Raw genomic sequence first — 26,871 nt, forward strand, 5'->3', positions numbered from 1 at the left:
TTAATAGGAACAATGCTAAGTTGAAATTAAGCAGCACAAAAAAGAAGAAACTGACAAAAATAATTTTGTGGTCTCAAAATGGTTGCTCCCGCAGCCTAGTGTGGCTCCAACTTATGCGGTTCAGGTATTGAATGTCGAAATCCAGTTATCTTGTTTCTTATACAGAGAAGGGTACTGAAAGGGTGGGACTTCCAGAAAGGCCTGGATGCGGGCTACTCCTCAACACTAGAGTTAGAAGACTAAGAGAGGTTAGTAACTGCATGTGCCCAAACCCCTACCCCCTCAACCCCCAATCTTCACCAGTTAAGCAAAGCCTCTAATACAACCCCATAAACCACATGCTGGACAGCTGTTAAGGCCCTTCATAAAATAAATACCTATTGATTAACGGAAGGGAGAAACAGTAGATATTAAGTAATATTAGTATATGACAAATGATTTGAGTATGCCAAGAAACACATATAGTAGACATTACCTTAAGGTGAATGTCACCCTGTGTCCGATAAGAAAATGCTGGGTAACACCTGGATAAGCATTTATTTGCTTCTTCAAAGAAAACAGATGTGGCCTTCTTGCTTGCTAATGTTTATAAGCACAATGTCACTGTGAAGATTTCCTACACTTTGCAAAGACTTTTTCTGGACTGTACTTAAAAGATTGGGGTATAGTAATATAAGATATGTTCAAGGATTCTAGAAAGTCCAGATTCAGTAGAAGCATTCCTCCTTACATATCTCAGTACAATACCACACTCAAAATGAAACACCTCTTCATTTCGTCGAGGATCACTTCTCCTTCTGACAGAACAGAAACACACAGGCTGCACTTAATCCCTGGAATGTAGCATTAATGCAAAGACCAGAGGGTATTTCAAGGCTCATTACATTCCATTCCATATACCGGTACATTCTTGGTGAGCTGAAGCTTATTCTGATAGTAAAAGACATAACCACACAAGCACAAGAGAGGTACCAATCATGGATGGAATGGCAATTTGTCACAGGGTGCACATACACACATATCAACTGAAATTCACTTTTAAATGCAAGATAAATTTTTTTGTTTTATTTAACATGCACAGTTCATCTTGAGAAATATGTTTAAAAGAGTGGGGTACAGAAACAAAAAAAACAAACAAAAAACACCAGGAGAAAATGCAAACTGCACACAGTCACTGGGCAAGGGATTTAATTTTGGAAGTGGGGCCACTCCACTGTCTGTTGTGACCAAACCCAACCCCCCAACACACACACACAGAAGATACATGCTGATTTAACATCCATTTTTTGGGTTCAATACAAGTTGACTAATTGCCAGACTAACTGGTGCAGCAATCGTTTTGGCCCTTACTGATGCCAACCTCCTTTAGGTGCTTTCACAAGAGAGAGGTTTATAGGTTTACATGTGTACAGAGTATAGTGAAATTCTTACTTGCATGTGCTAATCAATACATAACATTCTGAATCTCTATGGGCCATGATTATGGAGTATAACTACCTTAAAATATCGGTCTTCCTTTTTTAAAAAAATCTCAGAACACAGCTTACCACACTACCTACTCTACAAGATATACACCAGAATAATCTAGCAAAAATCTTTGGGTTTAACATTTATAAGCTGATTTCAGTAAATATGGTTAGGTCAGAACTATCATAATTATGGTTCTGTACACCACCATAATGGATTTGAAATAAAACAATCATTATGTGATTGAAATGTAGACTTTCAGCTTTAATTTAAAAGGGTTTAAGGGGTTTACCAAAAATATTGTAAGAGCTATTTAGGAATGACAGCCATTTTTCTTCATAACCCCCACCCCTTTTGCAGGGGCTGACTGGCAAGCTGATCCATAGCCAGGTGGGAGCAGGTCCCTCATTATTACATTAACTATTAACCAGGTAGAAGGTCTGGAGTTGATTCTGTGTGGAACTTGCATTTGGAAACTGTCACTGTGATCTTTCAATATGAGGTCCAAAGAGCTGTCCATGAACGTAAAAACAACATCATTAGACAGAGAAAACAAAACAAACCCATCTGAGAGACAGAAGAAACACCAAGAGTGGTCAAATCAACAATTTGGTGCATTTTTAAAGAGAATGAATGCACTGGTGAGCTCAGCAACACCAGAAGGTCTGGAAAGCCACAGAAGACAACTGTACTGGATGATTGCAGAATTCTGTCCTTGGTGAAGAAGAACCCCTTGACAACATTTAACTAAACCAAGAAAACTCTAAGGGAGGTAGACCTATCACTGCCAAAGTCTACAATCAAGAGAAGACTTCATGAAAGTAAAGACATGGGTTTACCACAAGGTGCAAACCACTGGTAATCCTCAAGTATTGGAAGGGCACATTAGACTTTACCAGAAAACATTTTTTAAAAGCCTGACCAGCTCTTGAACAATGTTCATTGTACCAAGGAAACTAAGATCAATATATACCAGAATGTTGGAAAGGGAAGAGTATGGAGAAGTGAAGAAATGGTTCATAATCCAATGAATTCCACATCATCTGTGAAACATGGTGGAGGCAGTTTCATGGAATGATCATGCATGGCTGTGAATGGAATTTGGTCACTGGTGTTTATTGATGAGTGCTGGCAGAAGTAGCGGGATGAATTCTGAAATGCTACAAAACAGATAGGACAATGAGCTAAAACATACTGTAAGAGAAAACCATGTGCTTTTGAATTCAAAATAGTGGAATATTCTTCAATGGCCAAGTCAATCAACGGATCTCAACCCAATTGGACATGCATTTCACTTTCTGAAGACCAAACTGAAGGCAGAAAGTCCAACAAACAAGCAGCACCCGAAGATGGCTGCAGTAAAGGCCTGGCAAAGCAGCAGTAGGATGGAAACGCAGCACTTAGAGATGGCCATGGTTTCCAGACTTCAGGTAGTCTTTGACTGTAAAGGCTTTTTAACCAAATACAGAAAATGATCATTACACTGTATCTATGATTATGTTAATTTGTTCAGATACTTTTGAGCCCCTGAAAATAGACAGACCATGTATAAAAATGTCTGTCTTTTCGAAACAACTCATACAATATTTTTGTTAAACCCCTTGAATCAAAGTTGAAAGTCTATACTTTAATCAAATTTTGAGCGCTATGTTTCAAATCCATTGTTGTGGTGTAAGGAGCCAAACTTATGAAAATTGTGTCACTGTCCAAATGCTTATGGACCTGACTGTAAACATTAGCTAAGTTTCCATCCAGTTTTTTGCGACGTTTTGTTATCGATAAACAGAATATACGTAAAAAAAATGTGCGAAATTTGCTGTCTCCAGCCTGTTTCCATCAAACTGGCTTTTTATCGATAAAATGGTGTGCGTGATGACGTCACCCCCCCCCCACCCCACCCCAAACGAACTGTCGCATAAGTTTTGTTGTATCGCGAAAAAAATCTGCCCTTGAGCCGTTTCCATACATAATTTTGTGTATGTCGCAAATTATCTACCTTTTGTTTTCCACGTTACACCCCCTCCACTAAACAAAGAAACAAAGAAATGGAGAGATTATTCAGACAGTTTTTTGAAATTTGCCAGCTTACTGTTATTTCAGTTTCACAAATAATTGGAATTGTACATAATATCCGAAGACGACAGCAGAATGAAGCAGTTGCTTGTCTGATATCCCTAGAGCTCGAAGAAAGTACCCCAGTGCGACGAAACCCATGGGTATGGGAGAGACGACGGAATAAGACCTTCTGGGAGGAGGTGATGGAGAGACACTTCACAGAAAATCTCTGGCTGCAACATTTTATAATGACACGGCCGACGTCTGAGATGTTGTGTGGATTCATCAATCCTGATGTTGCGCCCATCACAGGTTGCCACCAACCACCGGTTCCAACCCAAAAGCGGATTGCCATCGCCCTTTACAAGCTGGCAACCTGCGCCGAGTACTGTATAGAGTAGTTGGAGAAACTTTCGGGGTTAGTAAAACTACCGTCCATCGATGTGTATATGCTGTGTGCACCGCTATTAAAGAAAAATTAATGCGGCGTTATATCAGACTTCCGACTGTAGCGGAGGCCAATGAAATTGCATACCGCAATTCCTTGGTGCATCTTGTGCCACAGATTTACGGTGCGCTGGATGGCACGCATGTGCCTATTCTTCCCCCGACGGAAGGCTACCGCGATTACATTAATCGCAAAGGGTGGCCATCTATTGTTCTCCAGGCCCTTGTTGATGACAGGTGCATGATATGAGACATTTGCGTTGGCACTCCTGGAAGTGCCCATGATGCAGTTGTGTTTGCAGGATCGCATCTGTACAGGTGAGCCTACCTTTCAACATCCCTTCTCAGTGCGATAACAACTGAATTAGTACTGTAACCTGCTTCCCTTAAGGTTTTTAATTAAAACTGAAATTTGAATTAATACAAAATAACGACGTTTAATCAAAAAAAAAACTCTTCATCAGACCATGCGAACCGCTCCGCCATTCTCGTTTTGATTGCACGTGATGAAAATGTGACACATTTATTTGCGCTAAAGCCCTTTTTTCCCGACAAAAAGTGTTTACAATGTAGTTTTTGCGACATCTGAAGTATCGATATGGAATTTATGCGCTAAAGTTAAACGGAAAAATATGTTGACATGTACAACATTTTATCGATAATTAGCATTTCCATCAGCTATATCGGTAAAAAAATTTGAAGCGCTAAATATTTTTTCGCAAAAACTCCTTGGATGGAAACCTGGCTATTGTTGATGCATGAGGATGCTAACCAACACAATAATTAGAAATGCATTATGTAAGACACTTGGTTGGTGACCTTATTCTAAGCTCAAGTCACAGGCGTTACCCTAAGAAAATACCAATAAATAAAATCCACCTATTCAACTGAACAATGTAAATCAGAGATGCCCCGTGTGGATATCTAGGACTCTGCCTGTGTCCATGGTTCTACAATTAGCTGATGGACAAATATCGTCGTTTTTCATGTATTTTAATTAGTTTCTGCATTGTTTTTGATATATTTGAACAAATATGCATCCTCATATGTGATAGTTCTATATTTAATGAGTGGTATAATCTGTCCTTGCATTTTGCCTTGTAGTTTGTACTATTGTATTTCTTAGGTGACAGTGATAGGTTGGCCATCTGGCTTTGTTATGAGGATCACTTGTGTTCTAATTTGCATATTACCCCATTTTTTAAAGATTTTATTGAATTTATTAAAAGCAAGTAACTTTCCATATAAGTAAGTCAAACTTGACAAAACTAAGTTCATATCAATCCCAAATTTTGACACGCATTGCACACCCAGTGTACGTGGAGGGGGGGTCTCTCTTTGAAATGCCTTTCCAGATTACTTCCATTTTTCCATTCCACTAATTGGATTATGCAAGAATGGATTGACAGGATTTGTTCCAGAAGTTGATCGACAGCATGCCAGGGTGAATTGCAGAGGTCTTAAAAAAGAAGGGTCAACACTGCAAACATTGACTGTTTGCATAAACTTAATATAAATTGTCAATAAAAGCCTTTGATACTTATGAAATGCTTGTAATTATACTTCAGTATGCCACAGAAACATCTGACAAAAAGATATAAAAACACTGAAGCAGCAAACTTTGTGAAAACCAATACTTGCGTCATTCTCAAAACTTCTGGCCACGACTGTAGAATACTATACAGTAATACTGAAACAAAAGGCAAAAAAAATAAGAATTCAAAATTATATTCTTCCCAATTCCTTTGGTTCGCCATTGAACAAAAACAAACAACCCTAATTAGACTTTAAACACTGCCTCTCAAAATATCTTTATGAACATGAACAAAGTTAAATAAAGAAAAGCCAAAGAAAATCTAATCTAAATTAAGTAAGCGCTAACATTAATGTAACTGCATAATGAATGCAACCGTTACTGCTTGGCTGTATTTTTTTCTCATCACTGCGCAGGCTAGAAAAAACACACAAAATAAATAATAAATGCGCAGTGGGCTAACTATACGTGCCTTTGTGCGGAGCCTTTCGGAAGTGCAGCTTCCCCTGGCCGTTCGAACCGCTCGCTCTGTCCCTGCTTGTGTGACGCCGCCCGGCAGGAGTCAGCACGAGCCCCCCTTACCTCCCCCTCGGCCTTTTGAGCTCCATTTCCGCTTCCATCTTTAAAAAAAAATCCAGGGAATCAGTGATTATTCAACAAGTAGGGAAGCAATAAAAGTGTTACTAAGCTAGAAAAAAAAGACAAAAAAAAAACAACAAATCAAGACAAAACTAAAGGGAACCAAACGGCAATTCGTTCCATCGCGCATTCGTTACACTTTCAACAGAGGAAGCAAAACACAATAACTGCATTTGTTGCGATTCTGGGTACGGGCCGTTTAAAGGAAAAAAAAAACTTTTAAAACCCACGGACAGGCAATAAACAACGAAACTGGAAAGATTTGAAGTACCTCTCCTGGGAGAAGCCATTTCTCAAAGGTAATGTTCCGTTTTTCACTTTTATGATTCTTTCTTGTAGTTTTCTATAAAAAAAATCACGTTCTACATGTTTAAGTAGTTGACTGAGATGTAAAATCACGCAGTTTAAAAGGGAAGTTGCGAACTATCTCATATATGAGAATGACAATCCCGTTCGAGAATAATGCGAACTTCATCAAAGCGAACGGAAGAGTTACGGGAAAGGAGAGAAATGCTGCCTGGCAGGCTCGTTTCAGGGGCATTTCCCAGTAAGCCCGTGCGTTATTGGACGTCCGCCTACTGGGATGCTTGTGGCCGTGTGCTTTTAACGCACGTTTGCACATCTCACATCCGACACCTTCTTCTACTTTATTCTTCTTTCTGTAGCATCCAGCCCTAAAACAAGTCACACTGTCTTCATTTGCACATTTCTGAAGCATCCCGAAATTTCTTCGAGGCATCATTTATGGTCTGTGTTTTTGCATTTTAATATTTGGAAAGGTATACGTGTAGCGTTTACCGTGATATGCGAGCATTTCATTAAATAGTAAAATACCAAAGAATGCACGTGATTTCAAAGTTTCCTATACAGACCAGGTGTGACAAGCTGCTAGTCCCCACATTTGGCTGTTTGCAGTTTAGGGCCTTTGACTGTTAACACCGCCTGGGAGCTTTTCATGTGAACAATACAGTTCAGTCTATTGATAAGTGTCAGTTCTATTTATGTATTAATGTACTAATGAAATAATGAAAAAAAACTTACATTGAAAATACAAACATGACATATACATTACATAAACTAATAATTAGCAAAGTAAATTCAATACAATTATAAATATGCAAGCCAAAGAAAATACAGCACAAAAATAATTACAGAACATCTTTTTCTACAACGATATTTGTGTAAAAAAGCGGTCGGTGACCTTTCCTTGAAGAGAAGTGTCTTTTATCACTAGTTTATTTTCATCATATTTACAGAGCCTTTAAAATGCCACATGGAGTTATCCATGAGGGAAAAAAAGGCAAATCCAAAAAAAGGCTGACTGCTTGTCCATGAGCTTTGCTAATGCTCATTGCGAAAGCCAGGCAAATCGGGAATTGCCTTTTCTTCACTTTAAAAGGCACTGTTTGGTCTTCAGTAGACAGATCCATGCGAGTTAACAAAAAATTCTCGCCAATGATTTATCCAGTGATGGCTTTAGCTTCAGTTTATGCTTTGAAAGAGATTTATTACCACAATTCTGGTGCCAATGGCTATTCCTTTATCATGGTTAAGGTTTCTATTCAGTGTTGCCAATTCCTGGAAAATTTTCCAGCCCAATGATGGCTGAAAACCCACCTAATGGCACTGTGGACCAGCCCAATGAATGACAAAGTTGACAACTAGGGGAGTCTTGGGACTGTAGAAGTCCAGGTTGGGTTCCCCTTGAAGTTTTTCCACTGCTGATGTCTTTCCCCCTTTGAGTTTTGCTGCTATCAAAGTTTTTAGTCCCACTTGGAGTTTTACCATTTGGGTGGCCACACATTACCTTTTAAAATAGAACATAAAAACTGCACACCACCACATCTAAATTTTTGCACACAATGCTTTCAAATAATAACGCAGTTTGGCATGTAAACCGCATATCTTGCAACCCTGCTTCTAAGAACCATGTATGATGTTTGCTTTTTTTAAGGATGATGTTGCATTTTATTTCATTTTCATTCATGACTTAATAAATGACACAAAAATGACCTTAACTAAACACAAAAAAGTGCATGTACTGTATGTACTGTGTCCTGGGAGATTATCAATTGATAGGCTTGTGGGGATCATACCTTAATTACAATGAACTTTAGTGCTCGTCAGAACAATGCCAACAATGTTGATACTATCTAAAATTGTTTGAATTTCTGTAATGTATCAGATTATAAGCTTTCGGTTAAGACCAAAATCAAGGTTTTAGCGCCATTAATTTGTGGGTAATCGTATGACAAACAGACCTTAGCATTTTGTATACATAGATAGACGTCATCCTTTCAGATTCCAGGACCTTCTAGTAGGATATTCCTGTCTGTGACCTTGTCTAGGCTTCTGACCTTGTTTTAGTTGAGATCATTTCTCATTAACAATGTCAGAGCTGTACAAATCACAGAAGAGGTCTTCTTTCATTTCTCCATCTGCCTTTTTTTTGTCTCTTTAAGAATGCAGAATCCTCCACTCTGTCAGAAGGTATGGCTGTCAACTGGTGGAAGAAGAGATGAACTCAGATTGTACCTGACACTCTTTATATTGTTCATGTTGGGTTATCAACTTTATTTTTAGATAACTAAAATGAGTGCTAATACTTGAGATGTTAACAGATATATATATATATATATATATATATATATATATATATATATATACATATATATATACATATATATACACACACACACATATACACAAGGGACATTCAAAATGTTTCCACACTTTTTTTAAACTCTGTTTATTAAGAACCTCGGACGTCAGCGTCAGAAGTGAAGCCTCTTGCGTTGTTCCACGGCGTGTAGTTTGTTTATTTGACAGTATGTAGATCGGGGTAATTACATTCATGGTATTCGTAGTCTGAGTCACAGTCTGATTGTATGGGTGGTTACCTACCAGGTAACGCTTGTGGTTGGTCTGCAAGATCAGCAAACATCCGCCACGGTGCCCTCTTCAGTTGCGAGAAGCAGATCATAGAATGTTGCCAAGTTTTACTGTCAAATAATGTAAAGAGTACGCGACACATGTTTCGCCCTAATTCTGGGCTCATCAGGCGTACACACTCACTGCACCCCCTGTCGGGAATCGAACCTCGGACGTCAGCGTCAGAGGCGAAGCCTCTAATATTGCGGCATGGCGTGTGGTTCGTTTATTTGACAGTATGTAGATCGGGGTAATTACATTCATGGCATTCGTAGTCTGAGTCACAACAGACAAACACTTTATTCATACACTTCAAACAAACATGTCTCTTTCAGAAGTAAAACAATCTCAGTATGCAGTTAGTTCTCGATTAAAGAATAGACAAACATCATAGGGGAGCACAACGGGAGCGGGACCCCCAACAAGAGCAGAGGATGTCTGGGGGAGGAGAGAGACACAAAGTAATCAGCCAAAAAGGACCGGTGCTGTTCAGGCTTTTAAGTATGCGTAGCGTCTTACGAGAAGCATATCACGTGACAGAGCAGCCGCAAGTAAGGGAGCAATGTGAAAGTAGTCTATCAGCGTTTTTTAAGATGGGTTTTTTGAGGAGAGTCCGTGTCTTCTAGGGGTGCGTTCAGCCCCCCTGCTCACAAGGGGCTGGCAGTGGTCATGAGCTGACAGCTCAACAAATGTACAGCACTGACTGATCAGCTCCTGTGTGCTCGCAAATGGCACTGGAAAATGACTATAGCTGGTTGTGGCAGTTTAAGGGTTAAGAGGAACAAAACAGAAAACACGAACACTCAGCTGAAGATGCATCACAGTCAATCAGCAGCAAGAAGAAATGCATAACGCTGTAGTGGTCCGGTGCTGCTAAGATTCACACCGTTTAAAAGACGGTGATTTATTTATTTTTATGGTGGAGATTCCAGAGACGCACCCAACCTTGGCCTGACCCACACACACTCACAAACAGAGACAAAAACAAAGCAAACCGGTAATCAAACAGCAAATAAAGAATGTAATGAAAACAAATGAAATAAATGAAAACAACGATACCACCCCTGTTCCCCTTACAGCGATTACACATTAATTACAACAAAGCACCAACAAAACACACACAAAAAATCATGAACAACGTTCATGAAAAACGGCAACAGATGAAATATAATGATGAAAATAGATAGTCCAGAGATCCGCACGTTGAATGGGAATGTAGAGATAGTCCTACCGCTAATTCCTGAAATTGTGAAGACGGGTTCAGGAGCGCTTCTTTCTTTGCAGGATGGCCATGAATCCACTTACAGTCCTCATGTACACAGGCAGACGGCAGACAATACTGACGCCAACCACGAAATAATCAAGGACAAAAAGAATAATTACAGGTTACCCAACAAAAGGCAGGCAGAGAGACAGGAACTTGAAACACAAATACCATACCATACCATTTTTATTTGTTAAGCGCTTAAAAACACAGCATTACAACTGACCGAAGCGCTGTACAGTTAAAACAAGCAAGACTAAAAGCAAAATATTAAAAACAAACATTAAGAGAGAATTAAAACAGAGACACTAAAAGCAGGTCAGGGGATCCAATAAAACAGAGAAATAGCAAAAAGCAAGTGGAAATAAGACAGGTTAAGAATTAAAAGCCAATGTGAAGAAGTGTGTTTTTAGGTGTGATTTGAATGTGGCGACTGAAGTGGCTTGCCTAACCACTAAAGGTAAGAAGTTCCAGAGCCTGGGTGCACAGACGGAAAAAGCCCTTTCACCACGAACTTTAAAATGTGCCTTGGGAACGGTTAGGAAAACTTTTTTTTTGCTTTTGGTCACTGGTCCCCTTTTTAAAAGCTGCGCTGACATCCTTTGACCCCCAAAAGTCTCTGAACACTCAACAGAAGATCAATCAGAGCCACTGCTGGGAGCTGCAGTTTGAAATTCTATTGGCTACTTTCACCATCCCAAGCTATGTTTCCTCTACAGTTGCTTCCTGTTCTCTCTACAGTACAGTATTGGCACGAAAAAAGCCATAAAAATTGTGGAGGATATTTGCGGTTTCCGCTAACAATTATTAGTTAGGTTCTAAGGAAAAATCCGTGAATGACTGAGGCCGCGAAATGTGAACCGCGACTTTGCGGGGGTCTACTATGTGTGTGTGTGTGTGTGTATATATATATATATATATATATATATATATATATATATATATATATATATACTTCTTATATCACAAGTTTTATTGGGCCACCAATGCAGTCATGAGAAAATAGTGACTAGGTACCTTAGAGTGAATGTCACCCAGCAGTCGATACAGTAAGAATGCCAGCTCCTCCTTAAGGTAAAGGATGAGGCCTTAGAAAGTGCCCAAGTATGTAAACTACTGTACTTTCTAGATCAGCCCCTGGCCAGCGAGTACAGCTTGTAACTTATGGTCAAAATATGAAAGATCCAGTGTGGGTCCACAGCTCTTTCAGCAAAGGCCGTTTTGTTTTAAATAAATAATTGCCGCACTCGCGGCTTAGCGAGGGGGCGTGGTGACTGTAGCGAGCCGCAGGGCAATCTGCGGTGTGGGCGTTTCTCACCTAAGTGCACAGGTGAGAGACTGCCCACATCCGTGATTGTTCCTGTGGCTAATGCGCTGCAGCTGCCATGTCCTCTCCGCATATATAGAGAAGCGCGAGCAGGTTAGATGGGAGAGAAGAAGTAAAAGGAAAGACGGAAAGAAACGGAGGTTGCAGGAGGAGGCAGGAAGCAGTGGAGAGAGAGAGAGAGAAAGTCAGTGCGGGAGAGCGAGTGAGTGCAGGCTCGTGTGCAGCTATACAGGAAGCTTGGGTGTTAGGCCGACACCCGAGGAGTAGCAGTAGTGGTCGCTCCCGCAGAGTTGATTCCGAAGGGCGGGAGTGACCGGAAGGTGGATGACTCTCCGGATAAGGCCGCGGATGGCAGTGGGAGTTAGGACTTGGGGTGTGTATTCCCCAGCGTGGGCGCCCCGGTCGCTGTGGAACCCAAGTCGCTGTCTGGAGGAGCCTACCGGAGCCAGGGGTCGGTGAGGCGATCCAAACAGCTGAAGCAGGCAGAGAGAAAGTCAGCTGCATGTCGGGCGACTCTCCGGTAGAACAGCCCAGATGGGTGTAGCGGGGGAGCCACCAGGCTAAACAGAAGACACCGGGCTTTTTGGTTTTAACATTGTTGCTTCCTGTGCTATTTTACCTCGTTGTTTTAAAGATGTTTTCTAATGGATTTTAACCTCCACTTCACAACTGTTTTATGGATTATTTATTTAATAAAGATTATTGAACTGCACAGCACTTTGTTTGAACATTTGATTGTCTTTTAATAAAAGCACTTTTGCACTTCTACCATCCCCTTGCTCATTGTTATTGCCCCACTGCCTAGCTCATCGGTGATATTACCAACGGTGTTGGGTTCAAGGGCTCCCTAACAGCCGATGGGAGCATGGAGCAGAACCCGCATCGTCACATCCAGTAGGACTGACCAGAGGCTGCCACTCCTATTTTCCTTGTGTGACAGGAGTAGAACTGAATGCAGCCCAGAAATTGTGAGGACTGGCTGTAGAAGGTGAAATGGTTTTATGTATAATCAGAGTGCAGTATGACTTGGTGGACCGCAGACATTACAGACCATCCCGCCATCTCATAAATAATTCTGATTATCCAGGAGCTGTAGAGTTTGTGGTTGTGCAAGGGTGCATGTGTGGGAGGAAAAGAGGACAAGATAGAGAAAGAGGGTGAAAGGAGGATGAGAGGTTAGAAATAAATTGTTTATACATTGTACTGGAAAAGTGGGAAGTTGGGTGAGGTAGCTCAGCTGGTAAATAGGTATTTACACATAAGCCTAGAGAGACTAAAGGGTTCTTGTTTGGTTGTTTTTTTGTATTATCTGTTTTCCGACTACCCCCTCCCCATTGTGTGCTTTGTATTTATTAAAATATGTACTATGTGTATGTCATTCACATATCTACTCTCTATATATAAAATCCTAATCCTAAAAGTGCAACGTTTTTATGTCACATTTTTTGTCACGCTTTAAATCTAGCTTATTTTAAAACCTACATACTGTATATATGTTTGGTATCATTCTTTTCAGAATTAATCGAACTTTAATGTGATGTTGTTAGATTTTCAGATTCGTATTCCGTTTTTAAATTATAAACTAAAATATTAAGAAAGTCGTGGTTTTTAATATCAAGAAAGTTGTGGTTTTTATTTTTGATCGAGTAAACTTTCTTTCACAGGAACAAACTATTAAAAAAAAATGATCTATTCATAACACCAATGTTTGTATTTAGGTGATTTAGTTAGCTGAAGGTCAAAGCGTCAAAGGCATCAGGTGGGCTTGCCCCCCTTGTATGTATATATAAAGTGTGTGTGTGTGTCCGTGTGTATAAAACCATATAATAAATACCAGTGGCGGACCGTGCATTTCACACCTAGGCGTTCAGTAGTGCTCTGTCTGAATCAACCCACCCCTCAAAAACTAACTTATGGTTATAAAAACCATCTTAATATGAAGAAATACAGTATAAAGAGCTGTTGCATCGCAGATAGATAACTCCTGTATCCACAATAAATGCCTTTATTGAATAGACAAACCAGGGGTGAACAAGTTCCTTTCTACTGCAGCTACAGCCGCGACACACATAAAAAACATCAATAATAACTAATAAACTTGCAATATTATTTAGGAAAATTGCAACATTTTACTCACCAAAAATTCGGATTATTTGTAAACAAAATCCATCCTCCTCACTTTCCTCAAAAACAGTTCAATTACTCTGTCATACAGATTATCCGTGCGCTTCAGTTCCATTACGAAGTCCCTTTCTATCGCCATCGAAGCTAATGCTGAAAGTCGAACCTGCCCTGTTGTATTTCTGGCATAAGTTTTAATTCGCTTTAGGGCTGAAAATGTCTGCTCGACAGAAGCAGTGGACATGGGAATGGTCACCGCCAAACATACCAATGTGTACAGCTGCCCCATTCTCTCATTCAGATTTTTCTGATGAAGGAAATCAAGGAGGTCAGTGGGAGATTTTTCTGCAAAATCATCCATGGCATACATTACAGTCAGTTCTGTTTTTAGCCGAGACAGATCAAAAAGTGCTCCGTGGCTCTGTGTTAAACTGGAAAAGGCTGCATGCGGGAGATTTTTCTTGTATTCCCGAAACTTCTGGGGGTCGAGGAGCGTGACAAACATCAGTTTTTCGTGGTCTTGAAATCTGGTCTGTGTCTGGCAAATAATATAGTCCAGAATCCTGCCATGGAGTTGGCGGTAGTGCGTGCGAGGATCTTGCGCTTGACCTCTTCGTGCACTCGGAGTGCCTGCGGTGCATTCAGTGGCCTCGTAGAATTCCTCATATCGGCTTCTATCTCGCTCAATGGTGTCACAGAACTCCTTTACCTTAGCCAGACTAAACTGTACATCCAGTTTTTTGTCCTGTAGTATTGAAAAGAGCATGTCTGAATACTCAAAAATGCCATTGAATGTGTGAAGCAAAAAACAATACTCAAAATAAGCCAGACGTGTTTTAAATCCATCAGCACAGCGCACTGTGTCCTCATCATACTTGTCATGATGCTCCAGAATATGATGAAACAGTTCCTTTAGAGCATCTCTCTTCTCAAAGACCATATTGACCACTCTGGATGTTTACTGCCACTGTGTTGGTGCCACACGAGGGAGACGCCGCTGGCAGATTTCATCCAGTATTTGCGTGTGCGAGGCGATCTAGAAAAAAATGCAGCAAGGCCATTGAGGTGGCCGAAAAAGATCTTGCATTCTTTAAGCTTTGAGGCCCCTTGAGTCAGTACTAAATTGAGCCGATGTGCATAGCAGTGTATGAATAAAGCCAAAGGTGCTCTCTCTTTAACTTTAGCCTGCACCCCATTTAATTCAGAAGACATGACTGCTGCGCCGTCAAAACACTGTGCCACAACTTTACCCAGACATTCATTTTCCAACAAAAATCTGATGATAAGACCTGCAATGTCATCGGATCGCTTCCCACTGGTAACATCTTCAAATCTGACAAATTGCTCCTTGACACCTGTGCCCGTTACATAACGCAGGACCAGTGCTAGCTGCGCTGCGTTACTCGCGTCTGTCGTCTCATCCACCATAATAGAGACGAACGGTGCTTTTTTAACGTCACTTCTTATCTCTTCTCCCATCATTTCAGCAATAGCAGTGATCAGGTCGTTTTGTATTTTACTCAACGTCCCATTAAACACTTTATTGGTGGACAGGTGGTAATGTAAATCCGTGTTGCTCTCAGCAATGAGAGAAAGAAGCTCCACATAGTTCCCTCTGTTATTGGATCCCGCGCTTTCATCGTGTCCCCGAAATGAAAGCTCCTGTTTGCCCAAAAAAATGACACAGTCTTATCAGTCTTTTTAAGATTTCTCTGTTTTTCTTCACCTTTTCGTTGTGGAGCTCCGTTTCCCTGCGCACTTGCTTGTTCACCTGTAGATCCACTCTGGTTTTCCTAAAAGTTTTGGAAAGCACCGTAGCTTGCAAGTGTCCGGCAGTGCTTTGTATGTCTCGTTGCTGCCTTGGTTAGGCAAGTCAAACTTACAAACCCAGTGTGACTCCAAACACCATGTCGACCAGTGGCAAATAACAAGCACTCCCAGCAATACAATTTGCAGTGTTCCTCGGACCCTGTGAGCCAGGGGTACTGCTTGTAGTTGGTTACCTGAAAGTGGCGGACAAATCCTCCTCCTGGTTGTGACAGGCTAGCTAGTTTCGGAGTTGTCCGACCAGTGTCCAGCTTTTCTTGAAAAGTCCGTCTTGAAAATGGCCTTGAAAGTAAATCTGCCACCAAATCTATTTCTTCTCCTCCTTCAGCCATTGTGGGGTGACAAAATAGCTATTACACCATCCTATCCAATCAATGGGTCTGAATATGGGGACGTTGCCGTACGCTAGAGGGCCCTAGTGAAACCAACTCAAAATCTGATTGGTTGAAGCAACAGTTTAATCGACATTTATTTTGTGTTAGAGGGCCTGCAGAACGGATTGTGAAGGCCTCCAGGCAGACTTCTTTGACTTTGACCCTGCCTGGCAACAAATGATGGCTGAAATGTGATTGGTTAAATGCTTTAATACGAAAATACATGTCTGGAAGCAGTACAACCATCGGAAAAGCTATGAAAGGAAGCGGACAGACTGTTTGGAATTATTTAATAAGTATTCATGGACAAAATATAATTAACATCAGTTTGTGATTCAGATATTTTTTTAGGCCAGCAGAGAAGGCCTTGTAGGCCCTGACGGTCCGCCACTGATAAATACACACATCCATCATTTTACCTTGCTTTATCCAGTACACTGTCACAGCAAGAAGTGCATTTGACCTTATGTGAGATTTTGAATTGAAATTTTCCAAAGTATTTTGGATTACCATTGACAACAGAAGTGCATTGAAAACATGTCACTGTCTTGATAGATTAAATTGTCTGTACATAAGCTTTGTGAAGACGTATATAAGCTATAGAGGTTGTGATGTTATCCTTATTGTTCTGTAGCCTTATTAAAACTGCAGGTATGAATTTGGTGCTACAACTTGATTGGGTATTTAATTTCAGCATTATATCTGTAATTATTTGTTTAGTTGTGTATAGAAGCAAATGGCACACAATGATCAATACCAAAAGTGCATTGTGTGTCTTTCCGCAGAGAATGACATACATATTTAGCAGTTCCAATATGCTATTACGGTAAAATAATCTTTATCCCCATGTCTTCTATGAGCATTTTTTAGTCTACCTGCTTTCATCATGCAGTCTCACTGTCATCATTGTTGCTATGTCCAGGGGAAGGTTCAAGATATTCACTTTCTCTGTTATCTATATTTTTTCTGGTTAGGCACATATATTTTCGAGCAAAACATTTGGATGTTAAGCCTACACACTAGAAACTGAAAATATATTGATAATGGTGTAATTAGATTTTTGAATTGCATATACATTAAACCCCCAAGACTGTATATTCTGTATGTGGTTCATATATAAGCTTCTTACACATTTAAATATGTATGGAAAACTACTGTCATATTTGGCACATTTAGTTGTGAGTAGTGGTTTCGATATTGAGTATGGTAGCAATGTGATCTGTATCATTTTACATCCATCATTTCTAAATTATAAAAAGTTTGATAAAACTGATCCAACAAAATTCATTCAAATATATAGTGAATCACATACTTGAGGACACCAATGTAAATTAAGGGGAAGTATATATAAAACTAAAACCCGGATGTACTTCTTCACTTAAGAGGTTAAAGAAAATTGAAATAAGTAACCAGGTCATTTAGTTGAAACAGAAACTATGACATGTTTTGAAGTATCTTGATGAGATATTGTGTATTTGCTAACCAAACAAGCTTAATTGGAGGGTAGCACGTCTGTGCTTTGCACTGTACCCCTATTGATGTTTGGGACTTGCTTTTTTCTTGAAAATTAATACATTGTTAACAATTTTCAATATCAATTCTAGTTGATGTCAGAAAAAATGCTGGTAATACAACTACTTTGTCAGTAAGCTCTTGTTTAGCCTGTCAGAAGTAAACATTAAGTAAGGACTCATTCACCCTTGTATATTTTTCTGCATTTTATCCATAGTGGCATAACACTGGTAAAGTTTAAATACTGTAATCCACACAACTAAAATCAGTTATATTCTATGGCCCTGCTTCACATGACTGTGGAGGAGCTCGGAGTGATTTTAAAACTGTGACATGCTGCAAATTTTCTGCATAGTAAAACATGGGAAGCCCAACACTAGCCATTCCCTAGCAGCCTTCTTTTACCGTTTCCCTTCGGATGAGGCTGACTAAATGCATACTCCAGCCACCTTGGAGGAAGTTGTTCTCTGGTCTGCTAAAAACTCTCTCTCTTTCCCCCTGAACCAGTGAGCATGCACTCAACCACCAGCCAATATGGGAGCAAGGCAACTCTGTTGTTCATGGGCACATACTCCTAAAGTATGGCACCCAACCTAAGGCACGAATGTATACACAGAATTGTGTGGGTCATCTTTCAGGAAGTAGCTCCAAGTAAGAAAAGAGACCAGAGCCTCTTTTTGGGAAAAAAAAATGCTGTTTTGGTTATATGACCATTTTCATTATATTTTGGTGTTTATGGTTACATTTTTTTTGTGCGATAATTGAGTTATGTACTTAAATGATGTGCTAGTCTGGGAAATGAAAAAAACAAAAAATCAAACTTTTCCATCTATTATTTAATAACCTTTAATAACACAACAAATACATTAATATATACAATTAGCACATAATAAATGACACAAAATAAACACAAAGTAATTTTTAATTAAAATAAATACTTACCTTTGAATAAACATGAAACTAATAATTTAAATATGACCCTTGCAAATGAAGAAATTAACTGATAGATTATTAACAATAAATAAGTGCACACCGACAGTTTTCTATTTCATTGGAACTTGCTTACTTGCAAGTTCAAATTATCAAATTAGAAAACATATTTTTTACTGATGTTTACCCTGGTTAAAAATTAAATCTGCAATTGATTTAATTTTATCCGATACGTAGCACTTTATAATTTAGCTACAATGCTCCATGCCACTTTATATTACAAAGACGTTCATTCTTTGTGGGTGAGCAGGTTTGAAAACCCAAGTTTTACTTTTTAAATTATTTTATTGAAACAAAAACATCAGTGGCACATTGAAAACATGAGGCAATGTAAGATAAACTGCTATTTTAGTAAAACACTGTAGTAATAAGTCAGTGTCTTTGTTTCCAATACACCCAGAAGGCGAAATGGTTGTCCCAAAAGAAGTGTTGAGATGAAACAATGAAATAAATTAGCAATGACATTCTATTAAAAAAAATACATGCAGTACAGATTAAATCTGAGGTTACATGTAGCCCTTCTCACCTAATCTGGCTTGCAACCAGACAGCTATCCATGCATTTGCATTTATCGCAGCAGTGATGATGGTGAAAACGTTTGGATCCATGGCCTGTCGCTAAATTTTCTATTTGTGAGAAACACTGGACTCCAGTGTTTTGTGTTTTTTTTTCTTTTTTCTTTCCCCTAGAGAAAACACAAAATGATTTGAAGATTCATGGGGAATCGGCACATGAAAGCACATATCATCGACAAACAAAAAACTCACAGAAAACTCTCCTGCATTAGATAGATAGATACTTTATTAATACCAAGGGGAAATTCACATACTCCAGCAGCATACTGATAAAGAAACAGTATTAAATTAAAGAGTGATAAAAATGCAGGTAAAACAGACAATAACTTTGTATAATGTTAATGTTTACCCCCCCCAGGTGGAATTGAAGAGTCGCATAGTGTGGGGGAGGAACGATCTCCTCAGTCTGTCAGTGGAGCAGGACACTGACAGCAGTCTGTTGCTGAAGCTGCTCCTCTGTCTGGAGATGACACTGTTTAGTGGATGTAGTGGATTCTCCATGATTGACAGGAGCCTGCTGAGCTCCCATCGCTCTGCCACAGATGTCAAACTGTCCAGCTCCAATGCCTACAATAGAGCCTGCCTTCCTCACCAGTTTGTCCAGGCATGAGGTGTCCTTCTTCTTTATGCTACCTCCCCAGCACACCACTGCGTAGAAGAGGGCACTCGCCACAACCATCTGATAGAACATCTGCAGTATCTTATTGCAGATGTTGAAGGACGCCAGCCTTCTAAGGAAGTATAGTCGGCTCTGTCCTGTCTTGCACAGAGCATCAGTATTGGCAGTCCAGTCCAATTTATCATCCAGCTGCACTCCCAGGTATTTATAGGTCTGCACCCTCTGCACACAGTCACCTCTGATGATCACGGGTTCCAGGAGGGGCCTGGGTCTCATAAAATCCACCACCAGCTCCTTGGTTTTGCTGGTGTTCAGGTGTAGGTGGTTTGAGTTGCACCATTTAACAAAGTCCTTGATTAGGTTCCTATACTTCTCCTCCTCCTGATGCAGCCCATGATAGCAGTGTCATCAGCGAACTTTTGCATGTGGCAGGACTCTGAGTTGTATTGGAAGTCTGATGTATATAGGCTGAACAAGACCGGAGAAAGTACAGTCCCCTGTGGCACTCCTGTGTTGCTGAACCTCCAGTTCCCGAGACGCACATACTGAGGTCTGTCTGTAAGATAGTTCACGATCCATGCCACCAGGTATGAATCTACTCCCATCTCTGTCAGCTTGTCCCTAAGGAGCAGAGGTTGGATGGTGTTGAAGGCGCTAGAGAAGTCCAGAAAAATAATTCTTACAGCACCACTGCTTCTGTCCAAGTGGGAGAGGGATCGGTGTAGCATATAGATGATGGCATCCTCCTCTCCCACCTTCTCCTGGTATGCAAACTGCAGAGGGTCGAGGGCGTGTTGGACCTGTGGCCTCAGGTGGTGAAGCAGCAGCCGCTCCATGGTCTTCATCACATGTGACGTCAAAGCGACAGGCTGGAACACATTCAGCTCACTAGGACGCAATACCTTTGGTACTGGGGTGATGCAAGATGTTTTCCAAATCCTCGGGACTCTCCCCTGTTCCAGGCTCAGGTTGAAGATGCACTGTAGAGGACTCCCCAGCTCCAACGCACAGGCCTTCAGCAGTTGTGGCGATATTCCATCTGGACCCACTGCTTTGCTGGCACGAAGTCTCCTCAGCTCTCTGCTTACCTGGGCTGCTGTAATTATGGGTGGGGGGAAACTCTCTCCCATGCTGGTATCAGTAGAAGGATGGGTGGAGGGTGCAGTACTCTGAGGTGAGAGTGGGTTAGGGTGGTCAAACCTGTTAAAGAAGTTGTTCATCTGGTTTGCTCTCTCCACGTCACTCTCGATGGTGGCACTCCGCTTTGAGCTGCAGCCAGTGATGATCTTCATCCCATCCCACATTTCCTTCATGCTGTTATTCTGCAACTTCTGCTCCAGCTTTCTGCTGTACTGCTCCTTCACCTGCCTGAGCTGGACTCGGGGTTCCTTCTGCACACGCTTGAGCTCATGCTGATCACCGCCTTTAAAAGCCCAATTATGATATTTGACATTTCCTTCAACTTTTTTCTGCACATTATTTATACTCACATTTCAACAAGATTACTGCATAATCCGATAATTTAAATAGGCAGAGAGTAAATAAAAAGGTACCTTTTTTTTTTTAAACCTTCAACATGTTTCAGCTCTGCCACTTACCTAGAATTGTTTGAAGAATGCATCAAATTAAAGTTATATACACTGTAATGTTATTTCTCAGTAGTTGCTAATTGGAAAAATGGTGTGCTGCAGCCATGAGATTTTAGAATAATAGATTTTGCCTCCATATTGTTTTGATTGGATGACAGATCTTTTTCAAATAACAGCTTAACTGACAAGGGAACTGCAAACTGCAGTGCAGGTAATGCAGAGTTTTGAGGTAAGCAGGGTACATGTCTGGCTTGATCTACTAGTATTTATTATTTTGTTTATTTATTAAAATACGTTTCTCAAAAGAAGGGAAAAAACCATAACACCGCAAGGGTCCCAGAAAGAAATACCACCCCCTAGCATAAGAGTAGACATAATTTTGAGAGGTTTTTCTTGTCCTTTTATTATCAAAAAAGCTCATATAAGGGCAAATTAAATTAACAAGATGACATAGACAACTATAAAGTTACACAACATAGCTGTAAAAATAAATAAAAGTAGATGGCTAATTACATTTTTATGGTATATTTTTTCTTAAAAGTAATTAAGAACTAATTTAACTATGTGGTTGAAATTAAAACCAGCAGTCCCATTTCAAGCCCATGATTAATATTCATTGCATTGTCACACTGTCATCATGTTAATTGATGTTTTGTTTCCAGCCCTGTAAAATGTTTATGAAAGACTTGTTTTCAGTTCAGGGTCATAAACATGAATGGCATCATATGTGGAAAATGGTCTATATTGGACTGTACACTAGCCCAGTAGACAGTCAATTTGCTATTCAGAAGCATACGGACTTTAAGAAAAGTGATTGTCACTGTTTAGCAGTTTTAACATCATAAACTGTATCTTTACGGTATTCTTCAGTGCAAGTGCTTTGGACACATTGCAATTTACAAATGCACTTGCAGTATTATTTAAAGCCAAGTCCATGTAGTGGTAATTGTTGTAATACTTTGAATAATCAGTCAAGATATTAAAAAAAACAACAATCAAACAGAAATTACTAGTTCACTTCTTTGTTTCTGCAGAAGTAATCTCCTAAGATATGCAGCATGATCTTGCATTGAATTTTGGAATAGTTAGAAATGCCTTATTTCTCAATGCAGTTACTGAATTTGAATATATTAGCTAAAACTAAAAAATATCTGTATAATCCTTTTGTGGTATACTAGTTAAATCAAGTATAAGGCATGCTGTTGGGTAATCGATTTCTGTGTAAGGTCACTTGCCAAGTACAGGAAGATATTAATGGAAACAACACTTCTGTATTTTAAAATCATATTTGAATGCTACTTTAAATTTATTTTTGCCCATATATGGTTAATCGCTGCTTATCATTTTCTTGTTGGCAGTTTAACATTTTGAAAAATATAGTGTGTATAGAGGCTTTTAATTTCTGTGACATTGAAAACCCTAAAACAAACCAGTAAAAAAGCTGTCAGTGTACAGCTGCTACCTTTCTTTTTTTCCTTATGTTTGGAATGTCCAGTTGACATTCCAGACAATCTCCACACCAGAGCAACAGTAACGGATGAGAATGTGACCTCTGACTATATTATTTACCCCTCTAAATCACTTCGTCATTCATGTGGGGGTTTCAAAGAGTCTTGCAGACCATATGGGCTACTGTCAGTAAAGCTGTTTCAGCTGGCTTCTACCTTCTTCCTCATTTTATGTGTCCTTTTCCTTTACTCATGAGCACATTTATTTATAATAAGCCATGCATACTGAACTCTGCAAGTACTTATTTATTTCGCAATATTATGTTTATAATCTAATTTGGGTAGTGAGACTTAAACATTTATGTAACAATTTCTGAATTAAAAAATATTACATCATGATTACATTTTGCCTGAAGAAGGAGCCTGAGTTACCTCGAAAGCTTGCATATTGTAATCTTTTCAGTTAGCCAATAAAAGGTGTCATTTTGCTTGACTTTTCTCTGAATTAAAAAATACATTTTATGTTGAAAGTAACCATGTTATGAGAAAGGTTCTTGGTGTTCTATATTTTTAAATAAATAATCAAGAATCGCAGAGTGTGCAGGCTCTGAGCTGGGGCAGATGCATGTGTGAGCCTGGGAGATAGGGAGTGGCAGGGGACATAAGATGTGTTAGGGTTGACTGCGCCTGTTGGTGGATGTCTCCTCTGGCTGCTTAGATCCTGTCTGGGGTAATCGGAGATGTTAGTTTTTCAGAAGGAGGCATCAAGGCTCATGGATTTTATAAAGGATAGATGCTGCCTGGGATTTTAAATTTGTTTTTGTGGAAAATATTTATTGGACATTTTTAATCTCCACTTGGCACCTTAATTTTTAAGGATTATTTATTTATTGAAAGTATTGCACTGCACTTTTGTTCACTTTGACAGTTTGTTCTGTAATAAATGCACACAGCATTTTGCACCAACTCGTTGCTGACTGTGTTTGATTTCTCCATCTCATCCTTAGACATTTTAGCGACATTTCCATGTTTGAAAGGCTCCAGGAAGCAATCGGGGAGAGTGGAGCCGACCTGGATTGTTAGAATCCATCCACTGAAACATATATTAAAATTCCAGTAGCGTTTTTTTTTTTTTTTAAGCAAAAACTTAGTTTCATTTAATTTGTTCATACATGTTAGACTGTTGGTATTTGGAAGCAAAAGAATATAAGTAGTTTCATGGTTCAGTTTGTTTTGAAAGATAATGGTTAACATCCTGTTGAAAATGATTATAGATTTTATTCACTACTCTATATTACCATTTCAAGGCATTTTGCAGTTTACTGGCTTACATGAACTTTTCAAATCAGAAGTTTACGAAATAAAACTAATTGCGTTGATTAAAACATTGTATGGGTTGGGCAGCAAAATTGACTGGCTAAGTCACTCATCAAAAAAAACACTATTTCCCATTTGGCAGGGTAAATTTTGGCCAGACAATCTCCATCAATATTTAGTGATAACCCCCTCCAACAAGTAGAAAAGCAATACCCCAAAAATGTTTTGACTGATATGATTTAATTCTGATTACGCTACAGAAAAAAAAAAAATCATTCTCAATATTTGTCAGTAGTGTTGATTGGAGAAATTCACCAGAGCATTTTTTGCAGCATTGCTGGTGACTTTGAGACATATTTTCCCGAAAATTTGCCTTCCGAGCAGCTTAATATTTTGCGAGGTAAGCATGACATCAGACAGCCATAGCAACCATAGGCAGGACTTTCATGAATGTTGTAATATCTTTGCAGACCTGCTTTGGGCATTTGTAATGTTGCAACCAACCTTGAATTCACTTAAAAAAAAAAAAAAGCATCTTCACAGAGATCGGAAACAAAAAAATACATTCCTGCTGCACCCCTGCGACATTAATAAACAGAAAAAGCCAAAGGCACTGCTAATGTGTGCGCCCCAAGATGGAACATTTTTTTACTTATTGCTGGTTTGTGACTGTGGTATAGCGGGTCTGTGGCTTAACATATTAGTGGCCCGTTTTTAAATGAATAAATAATTCAGTGGCCGGTTTGATCTCTGTGGGTGTATGTGTTCGCACAATTGAGGTGAGGTGTAGCTGCATGTGAAGGTGCAGGTCTGTATCTATTGCTTCATCAGCCTTCTGCTGTGTGATTGAAGCACTGCATTCACAGAGGTGTATAAGGGGGTGCCAACAGGAGAAAACCAGAAAAAAATACTGAGAAAGAAAACAGAGCTGTGAGAACATCATCGGTGAAAGGCTGGACAAGCTAGCCAGCCAGCCAGTGTGGTAAAAGGCAGAGTGGACATGAGCCCCGTGAAGGTGCAAAAGATTGGCGCTCTAAGGGCGGTTTGTCCCCACTGAATATTGGTAAGGAGTGGGTGCGATCGAGAGGGAGTCCTACCCCAGGGATCCGAGGTATGCCAGAGGAGCGAGAAGGAAGACAGGATGACAACCGACCCTAAGCGGTCTGGCTGACGCCATTTGAAGGCAGCTAAGACGAGGTTGGAAGGTGGGGACTGTGGCTACAAGAGTCTCCGCCAGCTAAGTGGGTGAGCAGTGGGTGAGCTGGGGGGACAGTGAGTGAGTTGTGCTGGGCTCATCTGACAGAGCATGAAGGACCTGATGGTTTACTTTTAGTTTTTAATTCCGATTTTTAACCTCACCGATTGTTACCTGTTTTTAAGGATTATTTATTTACCAGTAACAGCGCACTGCGCGATAACGTGCAGTGAATACACTTGACTTGAGCATTCATAGTATTCATCCTCTTTCTCTGTACATTTAGCATTCGTTTGCTCAGAGGTTGATGTGCTTGCTGCTTCCTGAGCCGCTCTTCTTTTCTCCACCCTAGCGGCCCGCTGCTTCACTTCTTTCATCGGCATCTTTTCACGTTAAAACTGATTGTTAGTTTTTGTGTTGCAATTACTTAGTACGTTTTGTTAAATTTTTCACTTTATCTGGCACTTAAGTCTTCAATCTGCCTCAAGAATGATTAGCGAAGGTGGTAGGGAATGAGAATGGCGCCCGTACGCATGCGCCGCATGGCTGCGCACTGCTGAGAGTTGATTCTACAATAAAATAAAAATAAAAAGAGTAATAAAATCCTCACCCCAAAAGCGGATAGTAGACGTCACGTAGTATATGTGTACCAAATTTCAAGTCAATGGGTGAAACGGTTTGCGAGCTACAGGTGATTTAAAATCCTGGACAGACAAATGAACAGCCACGGTAGCGTATTGTAGAAGAAGACTGAAGAGAGTGCTGCACTTTTTGGACACTGTTTTTTGCTGGTTTTAATAATAGCACTTTATGCACCTACCCCTTGCTATGTGTGTTGTGTCCTCATCCGCACGCTCATCCCTCTGGTATGTTATTGGCAATAGCGGGTTCAAGAGGCTTCTGGGATGCATCTGGTAGCGTGGATCTGACCTGTACCGTCACAATGGCCGTTTCTTGTATTTTGTTTGTGGTATTCACAAACACGCTGTCGGCGCATGCTCCCAATCTCCTCCTTCAGACACAAGTAAACTTCACTCTTGTGCAGAATTATGAGATATATAACAGTTGGTTGGAGGTGAGCACCTGAACCTGTAAAGAAGAAGGTTTTATCATGTGCGCACCAATCCTTAAATGAACATCCCAGCTTATTCAAAAGTCACAAATTTAGAAGACATTTTTGTTGACACAGATGAATATAGAAATTAAAGCCAATGTTTAAGCTTGAGAAGCCTGCTGTCATGCACTGCCTAATCTGGGTATCCCCTTGGGCTTCTTAAACCCACATTGGTTGCAGTGGCTGATGGTTTTTGTTCCAACCCAGTTTCTTAATGTGAAGGCAGTTATTGCTGATGAAGCACTTATTGCTCAAGTTACATTTTGTTGATTCATTTTAGTGGTCTTGCTTGTTCAGGTTCTCCGCCCTTCATTACTTATTTCAGTCTTAAGCAGCTGAATTCTTTGTTTTTAATGGTGCCTTATTAGTAATAAGGTACAAATGACAAACGAACCAGCAGTTCTCCATCTAACTTGTTTCTATTTACACCTGTGTGGGTTCATTATGCACTGTTTGGTTTAATGATATGCTTAATAGAAAAATGTGACAGACTGAAAATTATCCATTTTAGACTTCACATTGTTTG

At 40.0% G+C, this 26,871-nt stretch overlaps 1 protein-coding gene across 2 annotated transcripts in view; it reads left to right on the forward strand.

The window, feature by feature from the left end:
• Positions 1–6,074: 6,074 nt before the first annotated feature.
• The window catches only part of LOC114658133 (tetraspanin-9-like), a 318,249-nt gene continuing 297,452 nt past the window's right edge, over positions 6,075–26,871 (forward strand). For both annotated transcript variants that reach the window (XM_028810215.2, XM_028810207.2), the window contains exon 1: positions 6,075–6,441. The gene's annotated coding sequence lies outside the window, so the exon portion shown is untranslated. The remainder of the gene's footprint in view (positions 6,442–26,871) is intronic.

The sequence above is a fragment of the Erpetoichthys calabaricus genome, chromosome 1, assembly GCF_900747795.2.
Source record: "Erpetoichthys calabaricus chromosome 1, fErpCal1.3, whole genome shotgun sequence".
NCBI lineage: Eukaryota > Metazoa > Chordata > Cladistia > Polypteriformes > Polypteridae > Erpetoichthys > Erpetoichthys calabaricus.